The following is a 5104-nucleotide window of genomic DNA, read 5'->3' as shown; positions in this document are numbered from 1 at the left end:
TGGAAGATCTTGTTTCATTCATGAAACTTACAGTAGCCTTAGACAGATCAGAGACTAAGTTTACCAAATTAGAAGTATTTTGTTCAGAGTTCTCTGTCTGTTGCTGAGTGGATGATGGAAAAGGTTTATTATTGCTAAACCTGTTTCTTCCACCATTATTAAAGCCTTGTTGAGGCTTTTGATCCTTCCATGAGAAATTTGGATGATTTCTCCATGATGAGTTATAGGTATTTCCATAAGGTTCACCTAAATAATTTACCTCTGCTATTGCAGGGTTTTCAGGATCATAAGCTTCTTCTTCAGAAGATGCCTCTTGAGTACTGTTGGATGCAGCTTGCATTCCATGCAGACTCTGAGAGATCATATTGACTTGCTGAGTCAATATTTTATTCTGAGCCAATATGGCATTCAGAGTATCAACTTCAAGAACTCCCTTCTTCATAGGCGTCCCATTGCTCACAGGATTCCTTTCAGAAGTGTACATGAACTGGTTATTAGCAACCATGTCAATGAGTTCTTGAGCTTCTGCAGGCGTTTTCTTTAGGTGAATGGATCCACCTGCAGAAGTGTCCAGTGACATCTTTGATAGCTCAGATAAACCATCATAGAATATATCAAGGATGGTCCATTCTGAAAGCATGTCAGAAGGACACTTTTTGGTCAGCTGTTTGTATCTTTCCCAAGCTTCATAGAGGGATTCACCATTTTTCTGTCTGAAGGTTTGAACATCAGCTCTAAGCTTGCTCAGCTTTTGAGGAGGAAAGTACTTGGCTAAGAAAGCCGTGACCAGCTTATCCCAAGAGTTCAGGCTGTCTTTGGGTTGAGAATCCAACCATAATCTAGCTCTGTCTCTTACGGAAAAAGGGAAAAGCATAAGCCTGTAGACTTCAGGATCTACTCCATTAGTCTTAACAGTATCACATATCTGCAAGAATTCAGTTAAGAACTGAAAAGGATCTTCAGATGGAAGTCCATGAAACTTGCAGTTCTGCTGCATCAGAGAAACTAATTGAGGTTTCAGCTCAAAGTTGTTTGCTCCAATGGCAGGAATGGAGATGCTTCTTCCATGTAAATTGGAATTAGGTGCAGTAAAGTCACCAAGCATTCTCCTTGCATTGTTGTTGGGTTCGGCTGCCTTCTCCTTTACTTGTTCGAAATTTTCAATCAAGTTGTCTCTGGATTGTTGTAATTTAGCTTCTCTTAATTTCCTCTTTAGAGTCCTTTCAGGTTCTGGATCAGCCTCAACAAGAATGCCTTTTTCTCTGTCCCTGCTCATAAGAAAGAGAAGAGAAAAAGAAAAGAAGAGGAATCCTCTATATCACAGTAAAGAGGTTCCTTATTGTTAGTAGTAAAGAAGAAGAGAAAAATCTGAACTCAGAAAGAGAGAGAGAGGGTTCGGATTTTTGGTGGGTGAGGGAGAGATGTTAGTAGATGAATAAATAAATAGAATAAGATGAGAGAGGGAGAATTTTCGAAAAATATTTTTGAAAAAGAGTTAGTGATTTTTTAAAATTGGTTTTTTTTTTTTGAAAAATGTTAGTATTTTTTCGAAAATTTTTTAAAATCAAAAATAAAAATAAGAATAATTAGTTAATTAAAAAGAAATTTTTGAAAAAGAGGGAAGATATTTTCGAAAATTAGAGAGACAGAGAGAGTTAGTTAGGTAGTTTTGAAAAAGTTAAGAAACAAACAAAAAGTTAGTTAGTTAGTTGAAACAAATTTTGAAAAGATAAGAAGTTAGGAGGTTAGAAAAGATATTTTGAAACCAACTTTTTGAAAAAGGTAAGATAAGAAGATATTTTAGAAATTAGTTTTGAAAAAGATTTGATTTTTAAAATCTCAATTAATGACTTGATTCATAAGAAATCACAAGATATGATTCTAGAACTTAAAGTTTGAATCTTTCTTAACAAGCAAGTAACAAACTTCAAATTTTTGAATCAAAACATTAATTGATTATGTTATTTTCGAAAATTTGATATAAAAATAAGAAAAAGATTTTTGAAAAATATTTTTGGAATTTTCGAAAATAACTAAGAATTTTGAAAAAGATTTGATTTTTGAAAAAGATTTTGAAAGAGATAGGATTTTCAAATTGAAAATTTGATTTGACTCATAAGAAACAACTTGATTTTAAAAATTTTTGAAAAAGTCAATCCAAATTTTCGAATTTGATGAGAGAAAATGGGAAAGATATTTTTTTGATTTTTTTTAAATTTTTATGATGAGAGAGAAAAATACTAAGGAGATGCAATGCATGAAATTTCTAGATCAAAACATGTGATGCATGCAAGAATGCTATGAATGTCAAGATGAACACCAAGAACACTATGAATATCAAGATGAACATCATAGACACAATTTTGAAAAATTTTTAATGCAAAGAAAACATGCAAGACACCAAACTTAGAATTCTTTAATGCTTAGACACTAAGAATTCAAGAATGCATATGAAAAACAAGAAAAGACACAAAACATGCAAATGCAAAGATCAAGCAAGAAGACTTACCAAGAACAACTTGAAGATCATGAAGAACACTATGAATGCATGAATTTTCGAAAAATGCAAGATGCACATGCAATTGACACCAAACTTATAACATGACTCATGACTCAAACAAGAAACACAAAAAAAATATTTTTGATTTTTATGATTTTCTAATTTTTTTTTTTTGGATTTTTTTTCGAAAATTATATGAAAAAGAAAAAATAAGGATTCCAAAATTTTTTTTTAACATGAATTCCAGGAATCTTGCCATGTTTAGTCTAAAGCTTCAGTCCAGGAATTAGACATGGCTCATGAGCCAGCCAAGCTTTCAATGAAAGCTCCGGTCCAAAACACTAGACATGGCCAATGGCCAGCCAAGCTTTAGCATGTAAATCAGGAACAGTAGCAGGTGGATTAACAACAACTAGCTTGCTCTTGATAACAAATTGCTGCCTCAGTCCAAATAAATTTAGACATGGCTTTACAGCCAGCCAGGCTTCACATGCTTCATGAAACACTAGAATTCATTCTTTAAAAATTTTGAATAAAATTTTTTTTTCGAAAACAAACGAGAAAATTTTGAAATATTTTTGAAAAACTTTTTTGAAAAGAAAACAAAAAGAGAATTACCTAATCTGAGCAACAAGATGAACCGTCAGTTGTCCAAACTCGAACAATCCCCGGCAATGGCGCCAAAAACTTGGTACGCGGAATCGTGATTACACTTTAATTATGTAAAATTCATTGCTCTTTCTTTCCCTGGAAATGGTGCCAAAAACATGATGCCAAGACCATGGTTTACGACTCCGTGTAACTAACCAGCAAGTGCACTGGGTCGTCCAAGTAATACCTTACGTGAGTAAGGGTCGAATCCCACGGAGATTGTCGGTATGAAGCAAGCTATGGTCACCTTGTAAATCTCAGTTAAGTTGACTCATATGGGCTACAATATATTATGTAAATAAAACATAAAGTAAGGATAGAAATACTTATGTAATTCATTGGTGAGAATTTCAGATAAGCGAATGGAGATGCTTTCGTTCCTCTGAACCTCTGCTTTCCTGCTATCTTCATCCAATCAGTCTTACTCCTTTCCATGGCTGGCTTTATGTGATACATCACCATTGTCAACGGCTACTTTCGGTCATCTCTCGGGAAAATGATCCAATGCCCTGTCACGGCACGGCTAATCGTCTGGAGGCATCACCTTTGTCAATGGCTTCATCTTATCCTCTCAGTGAAAATGATCAACGCACCCTGTCACGGCACGGCTATTCATCTGTCGGTTCTCGATCATGCTGGAATAGGATTTACTATCCTTTTGCGTCTGTCACTAATGCCCTGCAATCGCGAGTTTGGAGCTCGTCACAGTCATCCAATCATTGAATCCTACTCGGAATACCACAGACAAGGTTTAGACCTTCCGGATTCTCTTGGATGCCGCCATCATTCTAGCTTACACCACGAAGATTCTGGTTAGGAGATCTAAGAGATACTCATTCAGTCGAAGGTAGAACGGAAGTGGTTGTCAGGCACGCATTCATAGGGAATAATGATGATTGTCACGTTCATCACATTCAGATTGAAGTACGAATGAATATCTTAGAAGCAAAACAAGATGAATTGAATAGAAAATAGTAGTACTTTGCATTAATCTTTGAGGAACAGCAGAGCTCCACACCTTAATCTATGGAGTGTAGAAACTCTACCGTTAAAAATACATAAGTGAAAGGTCCAGGCATGGCCGAATGGCCAGCCCCTCTGATCTAAGAACCAAGCATCCAAAGATGGTTAAAAGGACTAGTAAAATGTCCTATTTATAATAAACTAGCTACTAGGGTTTACATGAGTAAGTAATTGATGCATAAATCCACTTCTGGGACCCACTTGGTATGTGCTTGGGCTGAGCTTGAGTGTTTCACGTGTAGAGGTCCTTCTTGGAGTTGAACGCCAGCTTTTGTGCCAGTTTGGGCGTTCAACTCTGGTTTTGGCTCCTTTTCTGGCGCTGGACGCCAGATTTGGGCAGAAAGCTGGCATTGAACGCCAGTTTACGTCATCTATTCTTGGCCAAAGTATGGACTATTATATATTGCTGGAAAGCTCTGGATGTCTACTTTCCAACGCAATTAGAAGCGCACCATTTCGAGTTCTGTAGCTTCAGAAAATCCACTTTGAGTGCAGGGAGGTCAGAATCCAACAACATCAGCAGTCCTTCTTCAACCTCTGAATCTGATTTCTGCTCAAGTCCCTCAATTTCAGCCAGAAAATACCTGAAATCTCAGAAAAATACACAAACTCATAGTAAAGTCCAGAAATGTGAATTTAACATAAAAACTAATGAAAATATCCCTAAAAGTAACTAGATCCTACTAAAAACATACTAAAAATAATGTCAAAAAGCGTATAAATTATCCGCTCATCACGTGCCAAGAGAAGAAAAAGCGTGGCAAAAATCAAGGAAGAATGGAAGCTAAGTTGGAAAAGTAAACTGAGCTTCACAAGGAATAAAAGGGGAAGGCAAGGTACAAGGCTAAGTTCAAATAGTTAACTGAGCACTAAAGAAAGCAAGGAAATGGCATAAAGCTCATAAATCAAGCCACCAAGGTTACTCTATGG

General features: G+C 36.1%; 1 non-coding gene across 1 annotated transcript; it reads left to right on the top strand.

The window, feature by feature from the left end:
• Positions 1-634: 634 nt before the first annotated feature.
• Positions 635-742, top strand: LOC112767924 (small nucleolar RNA R71). Its single transcript, XR_003185364.1, has one exon. It is a non-coding gene; the product is annotated as a small nucleolar RNA R71 (small nucleolar RNA).
• Positions 743-5104: the final 4362 nt, after the last annotated feature.

The sequence above is a fragment of the Arachis hypogaea genome, chromosome 17 (genome assembly GCF_003086295.3).
Source record: "Arachis hypogaea cultivar Tifrunner chromosome 17, arahy.Tifrunner.gnm2.J5K5, whole genome shotgun sequence".
Taxonomy (NCBI): Eukaryota; Viridiplantae; Streptophyta; class Magnoliopsida; order Fabales; family Fabaceae; genus Arachis; species Arachis hypogaea.
The sequence above is the reverse complement of the archived record's forward strand: the minus strand, read 5'-3'. Positions and strand labels throughout refer to the sequence as shown.